This window comes from Papio anubis, chromosome 1, assembly GCF_008728515.1.
Source record: "Papio anubis isolate 15944 chromosome 1, Panubis1.0, whole genome shotgun sequence".
Classification (NCBI taxonomy): domain Eukaryota; kingdom Metazoa; phylum Chordata; class Mammalia; order Primates; family Cercopithecidae; genus Papio; species Papio anubis.
This window is the reverse complement of record NC_044976.1, coordinates 139,450,432-139,470,216: the sequence shown is the minus strand read 5'-3', so window position 1 is coordinate 139,470,216 and position 19,785 is coordinate 139,450,432. Positions and strand designations below refer to the sequence as shown.

The window sequence follows — 19,785 nt, the reverse complement described above, 5'->3', positions numbered from 1 at the left end:
TGAAAGGAATGGATTTCAGATCAATAAATTTCCTATGTAAGAATTTTTTTTTTTTTTTTTTTGTGACAGAGTCTTGCACTTTCGCCGGGGCTGGAGTGCAATGGAGTAATTTCGGCTCACTGCAAATTCTGCCTCCTGGGTTCAAGTGATTCTCCCACCTCAGCCTCCGGAGTAGCTGGGATTACAGGCGCCCACCACCACGCCCAGCTAATTTTTTGTACTTTTTTAGTAGAGACGGGGTTTCATTATGTTGGCCAGGATGGTCTCGAACTCTTGACCTTGTGATCCACCCGCCTCAGACTCCCAAAGAGCTGGGATTACAGGGTGCCTGGCCCCCTATGTAAGAATATTTTTAGTAGAAAATAAAATGCAAAAATTCTGCCAAAATTCATCAAGTGTTTGGTGATAACATTTTACATTTTTGAAATAATCAGGATCATGACTTAGGTGAAAATTGTTAAATTATGGAACATGTCATAATAATCTTTAAATCTCTGTTCTTCTAAGCTTCCAATTTTGTTCTTGTCCTTTGATCTTATCTGCCACTGACAATTATTCTGTACTCCTTCCTTTTATGGAAGTATTAGGATCATTATAATACCAAAGATACGAGACAAACGAGCAGTTCAGATGTCCAATTTACCTCTTTAAGAAGATGAAACCTAATACTTTTCTTATCTTGCAGAAGTATTAAGAGCTTATTCTATAAATCAAGCACGCTCAACTTTTCTGCTCTACAATCACTGTGCCTTAATATGTAATGAGTCATTTGTAATTCATCTTCCATGTTATCACATAGTAAAGAGAATAATCTAGAATGTAATGCATTCCACTTTACTTAATTTACAATTTTTATTGTGTCACTTGGCACATTGTTTATTTAGGCTTTTTTCATGGCATGACTTTTGCAATAAAGGAAACAATGCAGTGATTTTTCTTCTGGCCCAAGCTCCTTGATCTAGGTAACTACTTCAGAAAATTTTCTTTTCACTGGAAGTGTGACATCAGAGCATACTTCTATACAAAACTTAAACTCTAAAACATACTTGTTAACTTTGTAATCCTTCACAGATTTATATAGTTCAGAGTTAATTATAATTGTCAACGGTGAAGCTTAAAAAATTAATTCTTCAAACCACCATCATGTTCAAGTTGCACATATATAAAAAGAATTGCAAGTTTATAAGTCAAATTTCAATGAAAAACACTTTGCTAAGTTTATTTGTTCTTTGAGTTGGTCTTATCTCATTAGCCAGTTCAAAATTACATCAAGCTATTGTGTCCAAATACAGTTACACCTACATGTCAAAGTAGCTTAAGCTATTTTGCTACATAATTATCCTATATTTCCCAGCAAACATCTTTAAAACAGTTTAGCAATTATATATGATTTTTAGTGTTATCAATATGAAGTTCTATTTTATGCATAAAATTTTCAACGTCTATTTCTTCCATGTTTTAAATTCAGCACACTTTTTTTCAAATAATTCTTTTGGTTTTGACCTTTTTTATGTTTTGTGTATAAATGTCACTTACATTTTCTAGTTTTATTGTCTCATTAGCTAGCACGTCTCTGAAAATGGAATCCAACAATATATTTAAAAGTTAATCCATTATGACCAATTAGAATTTATCCCAGGAATACAAAGTTGGATAACATTCTAAAAGCACAGTATAAACAAATTAAGAAAAATCATACTAGCTCAACAGATGTAAAAAGGCATTTGACAAATTTCAATATTAATTCCATTAATTCCTGATAAATACTCTCAGCAAACTAAGAATAGATGGGAACTTCCACAACATGAAACAGTGCTATAAAAAACCTACAGCTAACATCATACGTAATGATGAAAGATTGAATGCTTTCCCCCATGACAGGCTGAATTACGTCCCATCCTCCACATTCATATGTTCAAATCCTAACCCATTGGTACCTTAAGATGTACCATGGGTATTTGGAGATATGGTTTTTAAAGATGTAATTAAGGTAAAATGAGGACACATGGCTAAGCCCTAATCCAGTATGACTGGAGCCCTCATAAGAACAGGAGAATAGGACTCAGATGGATACAGAGAAAGACCATGTGAAAAGGCGGCCATCTGCAAGCCAAGGAGAGAAACCTCAGAGGAAACCAAACTTTCTAGCACCTTGATCGTGGACTCCTAGACTCCAGAACTGTGAGAAAATACATTTCTGTTGTTTAAGCCACCCAGTCTGCAATATTTGGTTATAGCAGCCCTAGCAAACTAATCATCTCCTAAGATTAGGAAAAGACAAATATGTCTTCCTTCATCACTTCTACCTAGCATTGTCCTGGAAGTTAAGGCCAGTGCCAAAAGTCAAGAAAAAAAAATTAAAATTGTCCAGAATGGGAAGGGACAACTAAAAATATTTTTGTTTGCAGATGACAAGAATGTCTAAGTAGGCCAGGCGCAGTAGCTCACGCCTGTAATCCCAGCACTTTGGGAGGCCAAGGTGGGCGGATCACAAGGTCAGGAGATTGAGACCATCCTGGTTAACATGGTGAAACCCCATCTCTACTAAAAATACAAAAAACTAGCCAGGTGTGGTGGTAGGCGCCTGTAATCCCAGCTACTCAGGAGGCTGAGGCAGGAGAATGGCATGAATCCGGGAGGCAGAGCTTGCAGTGAACCGAGATTGCGCCACTGCACTCCAGTCTGGGTGACAGAGTGAGACTCTATCTCAAAAAAAAAAAGAAAGTCTATATAGAAAATCTTATGAAATATGTTTAAAGGGTATCAGGATTAGTGAGCAAGATTAGCAGAGTTGCATTTTATAAAATCAACACATAAAACTATTTTATTTCTCTATACAAGCAACAAAAAACAGAATTCAAAATTGCAAGACACTACTATTTACAGTAGCTTAAAAAATATTAAATACCTGAGGTTAGGTATGACAAAAGGTACACAAGACCTGTTCAGTGTTAATCACTGAGATAAATCAACAAAGACCTAGATAAATGGAGAGATATATCATGTTCATGAGCCAGAAGACTCGATACTGTGAAAATGTCATTTCTCCCAAAATTGACCTAGAGAATCAACACAACCCCAAAAGGAAACACCAGTCAAAATTCCCAAATTCCTTTTTTGTAGAAATTGAAAAACTGATTCTAAAATTCATATGGAAATGTGAAGGACCTAGAATAGCAACAACAACTTTGAAAATAAAGAACATAGTTGGAAGACTAACACAACCCACTTTCAAAATGTATTATAACACTATAGCAGGAGTTAGCAAATTAAGACCTGCAGACCAAATTCAGCCCATGACCTGTTTTTTACAGTCCTCAAGCTAAGAGTGGTTTTTATATTTTTAAATGCTTGTTAGAAACACACACACACACACACACACTACAGAGGACATATGTGCCCCACAAATCTTAAAATATTTACTATCTGACCCATTATGGAAAAAGTTTGCTGACCCTCAAGCTACACTAACCAAGACAATGTAGTATTGTCAAACAGACACACAAATAGATCAGTGGAACAGAAGAGAGAACCCAAAAATAGACCCATACATATATGGACCACTGATTTTTTTACAAAAGTGCAAAGGCAATTCAGTGGACAAATGATAGTTTTACTATCAAATGGTGCTGAAAGAATTGGATATCTATGTGCAAATAAAGTAAACTTTGGTCTATGCTAAACTTTGCATAATATACAAAAATTAACTCAAAATGTATCATAATCTAAATGTAAGCCTAAAATTATATAACTTCTAGAAGAAAACATAAAAGAAAATCTTTGTGACCTTGGATTTGTCAAAGATAACCCTTAGATATGACACTAAACCAAGATCCATGAAGAAAAAAATTGACAAATTGAACTTTAAGTAAATTTAAAATGTCTGTTCTCAAAAGTCACTGTTAAAAGATTAAAATACAAACCAAATACTTGAAGAAAAATTTGCAAATCATGTATCTGATAAAGAATTTGCATTGGAATACACAAAGAACCCTCAAAACTCAAAAATCAAAACCTAGTATGTTTTAAACAGGCAAAATATTTGAACAGACACTTCACTAAAGAAGATATAAGCATAGCAAATAAGCACATGAAATGAGGGTCAACATCATTAGTCATCAAGACAATGCAAATTAAAACTTCAGATAAATACCACTACACATCTATCAGAATGACTAAAATTAAAATTATTGGCCATACCAAGTATTGGCAAAGATGTGAAAGAAGTGGAACTCTATACTGCTGACAGAAATGTCAAAATGGCAGAACTACTTTTAAAAACAGTTAGGCAGTTTCTTAAACATATGAACGTACACCTATTATGATCATGCCTAGGGGTAGTTCCAAGAGAATGAAAACATGTGTACATATAAAGATTTGTGCCCAAATGTTCATAGCAGCTTCATTTGGAGTAGCAAGAAACTGGAAGCAAACCAAAGAGCTATCATCACATTAATGAATAAACAAACTGTGATATAAGCATACAATGGAACAGTATTCAATGGTGAGAAAGAATTAACTATTGAAAATGCAACAACATGGATAAATCTCAAAATACTTATGCTGTGTAAAAGACATCATACCAAAAAAAAAGAAAAAGTATATACTCTGATTCAATTTATAGAAAATACTAGAAAACAGAAACTAATCTATTTGACAGAAAGCACATGATCCTGGGGATATGGAGAGGGTAGGCAAAAGAGATCAGGAAGAAGGGAAAAGATGCAAGAAAACTTTGGGAATGACGAAGATGTTCATTATCTTGATTGCGATAATGAGTTCTCAATTACATACATACATCAAAACTTAGCAAATTTTATGCTTTAAATATGTACATTTAAGTTATACCAACTACACCTCTATAAAGCTGTTTTTAAAAGTAAGGCAAGCTACAATTTTTACTTTGCTTCAAAAAATTAAACTAATTTTTTACTTAAAGCAAATAAACAAACAACAAACACTGCCATTTAAGTACTGAGTGTGATAGAACACAAAATTTCACTGAGACACAAACATAAAGCAGAGAAAAATCCAAGACTACCCATCATTTGTTAGCAAATATAAATCATTTGGGGAAACCCTGAATATTGTACACACCATATTTCACTCTCCACCCTCAGTTCCATCTTGGACATTCTCTGTGTATATTAGTATGCAAAAGACTCCACAGGTCCTGAGGAAGGAAACTTACTTGACTGGCCCAGGCCCATTTTTCCCAGATAACTGTTAGTATTCCATAGAACTAGCATCCATGGGTACACTTTAGAAGACAATTGTATAGACTATAGGTGTTAGCAGACATCAAGTAAGGGTGATAGGCATAGCAAGGAAAAGACGGATTACTTCTAGCCCTAATATTTTATTAATCTACGACACTCAAAAGTTGGACTATTAAGCTAGACCCAAGTCAAGATCAAAATACATGCTAGAAACACTCTCAGAACATTTTAATTACATTTTAAATGTCATAAAAAGGGGGAGGAAATAAAAAGAGATGATGAAGTCCAAAGTCAATCGCTAATTTGCCTTTGCTTCTTACAGGTTTTACCATATTCTGTCCTTGACAAATTTCTGTATTATCTTAGCTGTGAATTAACCTCTATGCTTTGCAGACTAAGTTAATCCTTCTGTAAATTTTACATCTTTATGGTTCCATGTCTAAAAGGATAACCATCACCAAGTTAAAAATGCAAGCAATAATTTCTAATTTCTTTTTTTAAAGAATCTCTAAAAGTCATTTTAATTTGCATTATATATTTCTCTCTACCATTTTAGAGAGACAGAGACCAGCTTTTCATTTTCAAGGATTGATGGACAATCATCCATGAGCTCTTGAAGTTTAATAACAGAAAACTGTACTTGTTTCTCAAATCATTTGGCTACTGTAAGAAGCTGCAGGTCACAAAATGCACATTCGGTAAACTACAGTCCTATTGGCAAACCTCGGTTTGAGAGTGCAACAGGAATACTCACTGCTGGCTATCCTGCCATGTTTAAAGCCTGTGTGAAACTATCATCCTGGGCACTTCTTGTTCTGTTGTCTTCTTTGATGAACTCCAAGTATGGTACTGTTTCACTCAAGGTGGTGGGAGTTAGCAAGACATCTACTCCAGAGTTAAAAGCGTTCACAAAATCATTAGCAATGAGGTATCTCACCTTCTGTGCTTTGATGAAAAAATTTTCATAGTTTTTTTTAAACAAGAAAAAGTTTCCTGAGAGAATTCTTCCTCTCACCACATCACTGAATCCTTCTTGTCTGGTTGCAGCATACCTGGCTTCACTGGACACATCAATTTCACATCTGTGACCATATCATAGCCCATCAAATCTTGCCATATTTGATGCCACTTCCAATGTGCGCAATACATGGTAGCAGACAACTGAATAACTGGTGCGAGGAAGGGATGCTTCAATTACTTTGGCCCTCACAGACTCAAAGAGGTCAGCAACTTTGGACTGAAGAGATTGTACTTCACTGATAATTCTGGTACAAGATATTTTTTGGAATTCCTATACATTGTTTGTTTACATCTGTCAAACTGGGAAGTATGAATGATTTAACAGGATCTTGTACTGTGGTAGAATCCTTGGGGTCATGTCCAGCCAGTACACCCAACACAACTGCTGCATCATCCACACATCTGGTTAAGATTCCTGGCAGATCCATCAAATTCACCAGGGAAATGAGACCATGACGTGAAAGTAAGCCATAGCTTGGTTTGAAACCAACAGGTTTAATTTTCCTCTGATTTGTATTCCCATACTCCTATTATAGTTCATGACACATTGCATTATAACTATATGTTAATGTATCTGTCTTCTTTGCTCCTGAAGGCAGACACTGTCTTATTCAACACTCAGTAAATGTATTTTAAATTGAATTATCATCATTAATAATATATTAATGGTTTTCCTCAAAACACACACACACTCTCTCTCCCTCACACACACAGAGGGAGGGAGTGGGAAGGGGGAGAGAGAGGGGGAGAGAGAGAGAGAGAGAAACTTAGGAGGAGCTATAAGAGAAGGTTACAGTTTTAGCTCTTGCCTTTTCATGGATTACAACCTAAGACAGACAATAAAGAAAGACATGGATGATCGCAGTGAACTTCCATAGTATACACCTGAAAAGGAGGCAGACAATGAACAGATAAGATAGTAAATAAATCAGGACTTTTGCCTGCAGCAGTTGAAGCAAAAACCCTAGTGCAAAAAAAAGTTACATTGGCTCACAGACCTAGAAAATTCAAGAAATGTATCTGACTAAAGGTACAGCTAAACCCAGGGTTTCAGATTATATCGCTTGGATGTCTAATACCCATTTGAAGCCTAACATGTCAAAAACCTGACCTTCTTCTAATCATTCTCCAGAATCCACTCCCTATTGTGCCTTCTGCATCTCAGGAAATGGCAGCTCCATTGCCTCAGTTATTCAGGCCAGGAACCCTAGAGTCAGTCTTGATCCCTCTCTTTCTCTGACTCTCCACATCTAATCCGTCATCATATTGTAGGCTCCACCTTCAAAATACATCCTGAATGCAATGTTCTTACTACATCTCCTAAACCAAATCATTCCTCACCTAAATAAATATCCTCTCCCTTCCTAGGGTCACTTTTCAACATAGACGAGAAAGACAGTTTAAAGTAAGTCAGATCATGTCTCCTCTTTGCAAAATCCTCCATTGCCTTCTCATCTCACTCCACACAAAAGCCAAAATCCTTACATTGGCCTCCAAGGCCCCATGCTATAGGCTTCCCTCCCCTCTCATCATCGCCTCCTCATCTCCCCCTCACTCTGCCCCTGCCATACTGGTCTCCTTGCTCTTCTCTTACTCAAACAGACTGAGCATGTTCTCATTCTCAGGCCTTTGCATTTGTTCTTCCCTTTGTCCAAATATGCACTTCCTGTAGATGTCTGCATAGCTCACACTCTCATCCTGCAGACCTTTTCGTAAAATCATTTTCTCAGAGAGGCCCTCACAAGCTGTTCTTTCAAAACCACAACAATCCCCACCACCCAATTCTCTATTTTCCTTCCTCATGGTTTATCTCCACAGCACTTATCAAACATGCTACCTAATGTACTGAATTGTGTCTATTGTCTGTCTCTCCTTGCTAGAATGTAAATTCCTTTCTCCATTGGTAGATACCCATGTGTTCCAGGAAGAGATGATGGACAGTTGCTCCTTTTCCACCACAGTTCAGTGCAGCATTGAACTATGTCACCTGGACCTGAAGTTTTATAGGGTTTCTTACCAAAAAACGATTCTTTCAGCTTTTTCCAGTGTTTCCTTTTCCACTGGGGGTCAGCCCTAGTCCTGGAGCCAGGATATAGAACAAGACACCATCCCACCCCCAACTGGGACCATATAATATCCACCCTCCCTGCTTTGATAACAGAACTCCCGAGTTTCAGCTGGCAGCCTATGTGGCCATGTGCATAAACCCTGAACAACAGAATGTGAAAAAATGATATGTGCCACCTACGAGTTGTACCCCTGAAAAGAAATGTGTAAGTACTTCCCTGACGCTTTCTCTTTGATTTCCCTTTGCTGGTGAAATAACAAGAATTATCATCTGCCTTGGACTCTGAGATGGGAACTCTAAGTAGAGGACTTCACTGACACCTGGCAGCCCTGGACTACCTCCTCCTGTACAGTGATAGAAGGAAGAGAGAAACTTCTATCTCAGTTAAGCCATTATAGCTTGAAGTTTATTTGTTATAGCAGCCTGGCTAAAACCCTAACTAATACAAAAATTACACTGAGAATGTCTTTCTTGCCTTTGGGTATTTTGGGAGCAAAGGAAAATAACTGGGGGTTGAAGAAAGGGAGTAGAAGAGAAATTAAGAACTACACAGTTCCAGACCCAATTCTTCCACAGAAGGCTGGGGCTTCTCATATCAGAAAAACATCAGAGCTCCTACTTGTACCGGTATGAAATAGCCTCAAGCAAAACTGCTGATATGCTGTTGTTAGTTAATTTTTAAAGGTTTATATATATGCAAGTGTTATAAATGTAGACTATTTATGGAAGAATATCAACAAATTTCTTAGGTGGCTGCCTCTGGAGACGGGGACTGAAGGATAGGAAGACAGTGTTGGAGGAAAAGAACTCACTTTTGGATGCTTTCTGAATATGATTTCACATGTAACTACTAAAAAATAACATTTAAACCTTAAGAAGTCAGTCAACAAGCTAAAACTAATTTTTAGAGAGGATTAAAATCTCAGCTATTAACCCTTTATCTCATACGAATGATTTTCACCCTTTTTGGGTGACCATAGCTCACAGTGGCACAATGAGAAAAAAATGTCGCATTTTTTGAAGGCCATTGTTATCAGTAGATGTGAAAGCAAACTTCCTTTTGGACATAAGTATGTACAGCTTTCAAATGGCACAAGAAAAATCAGATCTTTCCTCAATGTATTTTTTTGTTTGCTGCCAGTGAAAGCAGAAATCACCAGCAGCCTAGCATCCTTGAAACTTTCCCTCCTTTCCCCCGACATCATCATCATTTTATAAAGGTCATCCCACAATGAATGGGTTGCCAAGTTAGGGCGAAGGCAGCTCCGCCACAGCCCTCATTATGCTGATCTGTGCTGTCTTCCATCCCTCATCAGCAGCGAAGTCAGTATTTCATCTGGGAGCTAAAATTAAGTCATCACCCCTCCTGTGAGCAACGCTCCTCCTGAAATAAAAATTTTACAACGTTAGGTTGGAGGAGGATCACTTAGCATTTGAAAACACTTCCCCTGTGACCTTGAGCTTTTATCGCTTGGGAGCCAAAATAAAATCTCTCAGGCAAGATTTATGAATAAATAATTAACCATGAAAATAAAAGCAGCACTGAAAAAGAAGTAGGTCCTTTCCATTTACAGCCAAAGTTGGGGGGGGTGTGTGTGTGTGTGACTTTCTCTTTTATGCACACGGTGTTTTCAAGAAAAAAAAATCCAAGATATAAAAGCCTGACCTAACCACAGGAGCCATAAGACATTCGGAGAGATTCTGCATGGCCTGCTTCTTCCATGGGACTTCCTGGATCCTCAGAAAGTACCCAGGCCACCCAGACACTGAGCAGCAAGGACAGCCCTCACTGCTCTCCATCCTCCTGGGACTGGCTTCTCCCCACCCCACTCCACCCTTCCCCGCAAGAGCAAGGGGTGTTTCCCCAGTGGTCCACCTGCCAGCCAAGGTGGGTCTGAAGGAGAGGCAGCAGGAACTTAGTCCCGCAGAGAAGACTCTGGGCTCACACATCCCCCATCTCAGAGCAGGGCTCTCTAAAAGCAGTTCACCCAGTGAAACAAAAATGACAACACTGGGGAACACTCAGCTCAATTTCAAGGCAACCAGGAAAAATAATCACAAATTAAGAGAGCTCTCTCCCTCCTTTAAATGCAAACTCAGCATGTGGAGGAGGAACGCAGTCCAGTCTTCGGTTCCAACTGTCACAAGCTCTCTCTGAAGAACTGCAGTGCCTTCCTCTTCCTGAAATGCTCACCTCCTGGTGAGCTGCCCATCCCAGTTCAAGCAAAGAAAACACTTCCAGCATGAATGACAGGAATTCAAAGAGATGAGGCCTTGCTGCCTCCCGGTGAGAAAACTGACTGAGGGGCAAAGAGCCCAGGGATCTCCCTAGCCTGTCCCAGGGCGTGCAGTCCCTGAGGAAGCATGCGTCTTGAACTTCATCCTAACGTTGGAAATCTAAACTTTTTCTTTTTCATCTTCACAGCATCTATTGTTTTTCTTTAGACTGCTCTAACCTGCCTCCCTGCTGACTCATTTTTGTCATGTATTCTCTGAAGAAAGGTAATAGACCAAATTATTCTGAAGCATAACTGCCTGTTAAAAGTCAGAAGAAGAACTTGCCCAGCCTCCTCCTCTGAAGCAGGCGCTCCTCCACAGGGTGGACGGGAGGCAGGCCAAGCCTACAGGCTGGTGGAGAGCCCTGTTCCTGCAGATAAAAGTGGCAGAAACACTCCTCCCATCAAAAGAAGTCAAATCAAGGTTAATCTTTTACATCCCCAATCTTCCCTTCAGAAAGGAGGTTAATTTTAAGAATTCCTCTAGCAGCTGAATAATCCCTAAGGGTTCTTCTGTCTTCACTATTCCAGGATTCCCAAGCTTCCTACTTTGCTCAGGAGGTCTTCGGTGACTCTGCATTTCCATGACATTTCTCAATATTAAAGTTCCCTGAAGAACCTTAGGAGACAGGATTAACAAAAGCATTTTGTCTTACAGTTAAAACTGTAAGACAGTATTAACAAAAGCACTTTGTAAACCCTATGCATGCTACTAATGGCAGTTTGCTCGTCCAAAAAACTGCTCACTTCTGTTTCCCTATATTCCAGAAAAACTTCAGCTGTTATTTACCTTATTCTTAAATCAAGTTTTTTATTTGATTCTTGCCTTCGATATTTTTAAGCAGCTCCACTGAGGTATAATTGGCAAAGAACAAACTGCAAATATTTTAATTATACAATTTGAGAAGTTTTAATAAATATAAACACCATGAACAATCTCTATAATCAAGATAATAAACATATTCATCATCCTTAAAAGTTTTCCCAGGCCCTTCTTACATCAATTTGTGAGCAAAATAACATTGTTTCTTACCCTAGACCTAACCATAATTAGCTGTGTGACCTTGAGCCTCTTTGCAAGTTTTCATCTTTTCACCTGTTCAAGGAGAGAATTGTATCAGACGATCTTCCTAGTCCTCCAAGACAAAGCCTTCTATGAATCTAGGCTTGAAATCAACCTTCAAGGACAGAGGTCACCCGTGAATTTCCTCATTGTTTTTTCTGGCCACAAAATTTATTCTCAAGCTATGGCACTCATGATGATACACATGGCATCATAATATTTATTTTTGTTTCTAAGTAGTTCTACAATGTTGCCTCTATAATGGGACCGCTTTCATGGGCCAGTGACCTGCGCAGCCACACACCCTCAGAAGGGCCATGCTGTTGAAGTTCAATGCTCTGCAGTTGCCATCTTGAAATTCTTAATAATTTTGTCTTTGAATTTGTGGTTAGTAAATGAAGTCTAATGAGACCATGGAGCTGCAGGCTTGGAGCTTTGACTCACATACGCTCCTACGTGCCACCACCTCCCTACCTGCTTGCCTTTTCAGACAGGCTCTCAGCAGTCCACTCCCCAACCCCTGGTGTCCTGGCCCAGTCTGACCTCCTCATTCCTGAGACCAAATTGCATCAACAGAAGACGACTGCATTCTGCTGTCATTCTTTACCCCAAGGAGCAAGAGGATCAGGGTTAGACACTCACCCCATGGCATCTTGGGACAGGAGAAGATAGCATCCATCCTGCACCAGGCTGACAGCACCACTACGTGTTTGGTGGGTGACTAGTGGGGAGGGATGTATCATCCACCTCAGTCTAGGTACCAAGTACATCCAAGCAGGGGTTAGTATAGAATAGCCAGCATGTAGGAAGGGGAGACTGACTTTGCCATCCCATCCAGCCCCACGTTTTTATTTTGCACTGGGATCCACAAAGTATGTGCTTTTTAAAAGAATATTATGAATATAAATTGCCTGTTGCAGACCAGGAATCAACAAGACAGCCTCCCATCTGTGCCCTTTCAAGAGGTCATGCAGGAAATAACATTGCATAGTGCTAAAAGCAATGACTATTTAATGATCCTCTGGCCCTTGATCATCCTGTCACTCAGGGACAGGCAAAGACAGGTGAAGAATCTCCAGCTGGTTTAAAGAAAAGTGTGAAATGGTGTTAGCCAAGCTGGAGCTGAGCTTTAGATGCCTCTAAATTGCATCTAAGTATATGCTAAGCCTACCTGCTCTGCTCTCAAATGGGGACTCTGCCCCTCCTCTCTGGATAACTCTGCCACCACCTCACTGCTGCCTGAGATGGCTTGGTTTTAAAAGAAAATAGTACCTGTATTAGTTTACTAGGGCTGCCATAGTAAAGCACCACAAACTGGGAAGCTTAGAACAGCAGAGCTTAATTGTCTCACAGTTCTAGAGGCTAAAAGTCCAAGATCAAGGTGTCAGCAGGACTGATTCCATCTAAGGATTGTGAGGGAGAGTCTGCTCCATGCCTCTCTCTTAGCTTCTGGTGGTCTGCCTGCAATCTTTGCCATTCCTTGGATTTTAGATGCATCACACCGATCTCTACCTTGATATTGACATAGTGCTATTCTTCTTATAAAATTTTCCCCTTTTATAAAAGCAAATTCATGTTGGATTAGGAATCCACCCTACCCCACTATGACCTTATTATAACTAACTAATTATATCTGCAATGACCTTATTTCCAAGTAAGGTCACATTCTGAGTTGTTACAGGTTAGGACTACAACAAACATTTTGAGATGACACAATTCAACCCATAACAGGAGCCCTGAGTAGACCATCAGAGACAATGCTTCAGTAAATAATTACTCCTGGGAGAGGAAGCACGCTGGCTGACTCAAAATTCACACTAACAGTGAGCAAGTTTCGGAGAGAAGAGAAAGCAAAACCTAAGGTTTCTTTGGCTCTACAACACAGTTGGGGTATAGAAGAAAAGGTTGGAGGGAGAGAGAAGAAAGGGGAATAAAGTATCCTCACAGAATACAGGCATAAAGAATGTAAAAAAGAGTGACAAAGCCCAAGGACAGCCTTTACTGGCTCTGCAAAAGGCTCAGTCCTGAGGCTGGAGCATAGTTGCCTTTCTCAAAAGGTTGCCTATCCCCACTGTGTAACTTTACTGTCATTTTCCTAATGTGGAAACTTAAGCCAACACACACACACCCAACACATGCGCACACACACACGTGCACACATACCTACTGTCCTCTCTAATAATGTTTCCTTTGCTGCCACAAGGCCTGTTTCTCTTCCAAAGCAAGTTCTTCCAGAAACTACTCCTTCATCTCCAACTATGCCCAGAAGAATCAATACTTCTTAACTGTATTAAGCAAAATCCTGCAGCATCTGCAGACCTGGATATCAGAGTCCTGCTAAGAAGGAAGAAAATAAGTTGCAATTGCTGCACTCTCAGAAAAATGGTCATCAATTTAAAGCCTCTTCGAATATACTCCAGTATATTACAGTGTACATACAAAACGGCGGGAGGGTATTTTAAGTCCTATTAGGAGTCCCTAACTAAGTTATCATCAGTCAAAACCAGCAGCTATAATCTCTTCTACAATCTTGCTTTTGTAAACAACATGCTATGGTGTCAGCTGTCTGTAATAAGAAGACAAGGTAATCGTATGTTCTCAAGAAAATTCATGCACTTGTTAATGGCCCTAAATGTTCAACAAATTAGCAGACTTTAAAAATTCATTAACACTTCTGTTCTTAATCTATGGATTTGTTCATTTAATAACTGTGAGCTCATAGTAAGGATTTATTAGCATATCACAGGAAATGGTTTGGTTGTGTCCACACCCACATCTCATCTTGAATTCCCATGTGTTGTGGAACGGATTCAGTGGGAGACAACCAAATCATTGGAGCAGGTCTTTCCTGTGCTGTTCTTGTGATGGTGAATAAGTCTTATGAGATCTGACGGTTTTATAAAGAGGAGTTTCCCTGCACAAGCTCTCTCTCTTTGCCTGCCACCATCCACGTAAGATGTGACTTGCTCCTCCTTACCTTTTGCCGTGATTGTGAGGCCTCCCCAGTCATATGGAGCTGTAAGTCCATTAAACCTCTTTTTTGTGAATTGTCCAGTCTTGGGTATGCCTTTATCAGCAGCGTGAAAACAGACTAATACACCACAATTGCTATTTGGAGGATCTGGCCAGGTGATGTGTAAGATGGGGTTTTACTTTTCTAAACCTGTGTATGTTGAAATCCTCTGCAAGGGAAATTAACCAAGTCTTGTCCAGAGGTGAAGCAACATGGTTTTGAATGGTCTAGCACTACAGAATAATAATTGACATAAATAAATACCAAATTCTTTGCATCTTCCCAAATGCTCTAGGAGGTAGGTCCTATCATTATTCTCATTGTATTGTCCTAAGCCTTGGTCACATGAAGTCAGGGGCCCACCCTACACCAGTATGACCTCATCCTAACTTAACTAATTACATCTGAAATGACTCTATTTCTAAATAAGGTCACATTCTGAGCTACTGAAGGTTAGAGCTGCTACATATGAATTCTGGGGGTATACACCTCAACCCATAACAAGGGCCATGAATAGACCATCAGAGAACATGCAGAGCCATGAAGAAACTGCAGCTGCAGAGAAGCAGCCAGACTGCTGGACTCCAGAGCAAGGAGCTATGTGAAGGAAAAAAAAAGAAAAAAGAGAACGTGAGAAAAGGGAGAAATGGAGCTCATATACACTTTTATTTCATGGTGACAGTGATAGAGAAGGAGAAGGAGGGGAGAAAGAGAGTTCTACTCCTTTCCATGGTCAGTATCTTTTAGTTGTTCCTTTTCTCATAGTTTCGAGCCCATTCCTCTGTTTCTGAAACTACAGTTTCATGAGATATTTTGCTGTTATTCCATAATTCCAAACTACCTGACAAGGAGATTCTCAGCCCATAGTAATTTAGGGAATCAGATGCTCTTAAACAGTGGTTGATGTAATAAATATGACAGGCCCCAAGTGATGATCAATGCATATCTAATGCACTCATTTGCTGAGAATTGCTTGAAATCAGTGGACTTCGCAGTAATTAACATTGTCTGTATGCACATACACACAAACACCATGGCCAAATATCACATTAAAGAGATGGCCTGCTGGAGGAAAAAAACAGCAGATCTGTATCAGTCAAAGTAGACTTCTATTACAAAATACCATACATTGGGTGGCTTAAACAACAGAAATCTATTTCTCACAGGCTGGAAGTCCAGAATCAGGATGCCAGCATGGTTGGGTTCTGATGAAGGCACTCTATTTTTTTTTTTTTTTTTTTTTTGAGATAGAGTCTTGCTCTGTTGCCCAGGCTGGAGTGCAGTGGTGTGATCTCTGCTCACTGCAACCTCTGCCTCACAGGTTCAAGCAATTCTCCTGTCTCAGCCTCCCAAGTAGCTGGGACTACAGGCATGCATCACAAGGCACTCTTACTGGTTTGCAGATGGCCTCCATCTCACTCACATGGCAGGGAGACAGCAATCTCTCTCTTCCTGTTCTTATAAAGCCACCCACCCCATCATGAGGTCCCCACCATATGACCTCATCTAAACTTAATGTCATCCCAAAGGCCCCATTGCTAAACACCATCACTTGGGGGTTAGTGCTTCAACATATGAATTTTGGGAAGGATACAATTCAGTCATTCCACTCCAGCCCCCTTAAATTTATGTCCTTCTCACGTGTAAAATACATTCCTTCCATCCAACAGTCCCCAGAATCTTAACTCATTCTAGCATGAACTCTAAAGACCAAAGTCCAAATACTCATATCAGCAAAATCAAATATGGGTGAGATGCATATGCTGCTATGATTCATTCTGAGACAAAATTCCTCCCCTTCTGCAAACATTTGAAATCAGACACGTTTACATGTTTCCAAACTATGAAAATGGGACAGGTACAGGATGAACATTCCCATTCCAAAAGGGAGAAATAAGAAAGAAGGAAGGAGCAATGGGTCCCAAGGAAGTCTGAAATTTAGCAAGGCAAATTCCACCAGATCTTAATGCTCCAGATTAATCCTCTTTGGTTTCAGGCTCTGCCTCATGGACCACCAGGGTGACAATCCCACTTCTGAAGCTCTGTTAGGTACAGGGTTGCACCCTCAAGGCTCCATGTGGCCCCTCTCACAAGATTTTGCAGAGTGGTCCCATTCCCACAGCATTGGTCAGAGGCCATCTAGCCTGTTCAAACCAAGTGGTACCACTGGTAATCTCTTAATTGCCTTCTTGAAGGATAGTGCATGTTTTCTTGAAGAATAGTGCATGTTTACAGCTAAATGGCTCTATGGTCTGGTCCTGTTAAATCAAAGAAGTGCAACTGCCTTCCCTAATTTAGTCTCATTTTTTTGCATTCTCTTTAGTTCAAACTGGCAGGGTTTTTGTTGGTATAATCTCATCTTGATGCTTGGATTCTGTTAAAATGGCTAAGTCAATAAGTCATACCCATGATGTCTTTATCAAATGATTGTTCAGCCACATCTTTAATGTTCTCTTCAAAACAAGCTTTTCCATTTTTTGCAATGTGGATAAACTGAGAATTTTCCAAATCCTTAAATTCTGCTTCCTTTTGATTAAGAATGTCTTCTTCATTTCGTCTCTTTCCTCTTGTATTTTTCTATATACATTTAGAAGGAACCAAACCACTTTTTCAACACTTTGCTTAGAAATCTCTTCAGCCCACATTTTGCTCACAAATTCTACCTTCCACACAGTTCAGCCAAATTATTTGCCACTTAATAAAAAGGATCATCTTTCCTCCAGTTTTCAATATCATGTTCCTAATTTCCATGTAAGCCCTAATCAGAATCACTTTTAACATCTGTTTTTCTAGCACACAACTCAAAACTCTTCCAGCCTCTACCTATTAACTAGTTCCAAAACCACTTCTACATGTTTAGGTATTTGTTATACCAGCACCCCACTTCTTTGTATCAAAATCTGTATTAGCCTGGATTCTCCAGAAAAACAGAACCAATATGGTTTAGATATATAGATAGCTCTACATACAGATATATATTTCAGTTCTGTTTCTCTAAAAAATCCAGACCAATACAGACATGTCTATAGACATAGACATACACATCATATACATAATCCAAATACATCTATATAGATAGGTATCTATATCTATGTATATATAAACATATAGATACAACAATTATAACGAACTGACTCACATGATTCTGCAGGCTGAGAAGTCCCAAGATCTGCAGCTGACAAGCTGGAGACCCAAGAGAGTCAATGGTATTTCCAGCCCAAGTTGGAAGGCCTGACAACTAGGAAAACCAATAATGTAAGTCTTCATCTGAGTGTGAATCTGAAAGCAGGAAAAGAGCAATGTTCCAGCTCGAAGAGAGTCAGGCAGAGAGAAAGAATTCTCTCTTACTCAGCCTTTTTGTTCTATTCAGGTCTTCCATGGATTGGATGAGGCCCACCCACATTGGGAAGGCAATCTGCTTTGCTGAGTCTACTGACTCAAATGCTATTCTCATCCAGAAACACCCTCACAACACACTCAGAATAATTTTTGACCAAATATCTGAGCACTCCAAGACCCAGTCAAGTCAACACATAAACTTAACTATTACAGGACCCAAGGAGAATAACACAGCTCTCCAACAGAATGGTTTCTGCCTCTCCACCCTATTCCCTACTGATTCTTTCCCTTGCTAAGTGTTCTCTTGACCAGATGAAATGGGGAAGGATAGGAAGAGCAGGGAAGAATATAGACAGGATGGATGGAACAAGAAGAATTTCTAAATGAGTTTGGGGCCAACCCCCTTTTGAGGTAAAACTCGATTTTGGTAATCTGCCAATTTATAAAGGGGAATTTTAAGTAATCCCCTGTGTTTGGCCTATACTTGCAGTATATTAAGGCATTAAATTGGATTAAAATTATATGTTTAGAATTTTCAAGGAAGTAAGCAGGATCAAGAAGAGACTTTTTTTAAAGGAAGGCTTAATAAGCTTCCGCAATGTTCCTGGCCCTCATCTGATGCCCCAACAGCCCTTTGAGATAGATATTATTATCCCCACGTTACAGAAGTAGAAACTGAGGTAAAGGCGTGTTCCTGCCACAATGGTGAAGTAAGGACCGACCCAGGTAGGTGTCATTCCTGGCCTGCCATTCTTCACCACCTCACACCACCTGCTGTCAATTGGCAAAGACTCCCCATTCCTTTCTCCACATGTGCACAGCTCTAGAGAACATGTTTCCCTCATCAGAATAAAAAATGAATCAGGGAGGCCGGGCGCAGTGGCTCAAGCCTGTAATCCCAGCACTTTGGGAGGCCGAGGCGGGTGGATCACGAGGTCAGGAGATCGAGACCATCCTGGCTAACATGGTGAAACCCCGTCTCTACTAAAAATACAAAAAACTAGCCGGGCGTGGTGGTGGGCGCCTGTAGTCCCAGCTACTCGGAGGCTGAGGCAGGAGAATGGCGTGAACCTGGGAGGCGGAGCTTGCAGTGAGCCGAGATCACGCCACTGCACTCCAGCCTGGGTGACACAGCGCGAGACTCCGTCTCAAAAAAAAAAAAAAAAAAAAAAAATGAATCAGGGTTTTTAGCACCACAGCTCTTGAATCAATTAAGGATTTCAATCAGAGATGAGAATTACAAGAAACTTCCAGTAGACTCATTTCTAGGCAAATCCCCCTGCCCATGCCTCATGACTTCTAATAAGACCATCATAGCACTTTTAACCCTGGACTCCACAGTTAGTGAGGCATTCCTGATTACTCACATCTGTGGGAGAAATCTCCTTATTAGGCCCTGAGCTGATGCTCTTCTATAACCCCCTATATGATTTTACGAATTCTCCAGGACAGGGTATGTCAAGATGAGAGAAAACAGGGAAGCATATTCCAATCTGTGCAGAAGCTATGCAGAAGACATCACGTTTAATACAACTATAATGAAGCCAGGGGCTATTACTCATAGTTAATAGAGCTGAATTAAAGAGAGGTGGAACATTTTTCAACTTATCTACCAACAAGGAAGGAATCACAGCACATTCCCACTTCTTGGGGAAATAAGAAAATAAGGTTATTTTATGTGGTCAGACTTTACATACATTTTCCCTGTTACAGTCAATTCCCATTTCAAGAATAAGTAGACAGATGTGTAGAGCTTGTTTCATAGAAATAGACCCCAGTATTTTGTT

The 19,785-nt window shown here is 39.7% G+C and overlaps 1 pseudogene; it reads right to left on the bottom strand.

Moving 5' to 3' along the window:
- Positions 1 to 2,669: 2,669 nt before the first annotated feature.
- Positions 2,670 to 19,785, bottom strand: part of LOC100999627 — a 51,972-nt pseudogene continuing 34,856 nt past the window's right edge.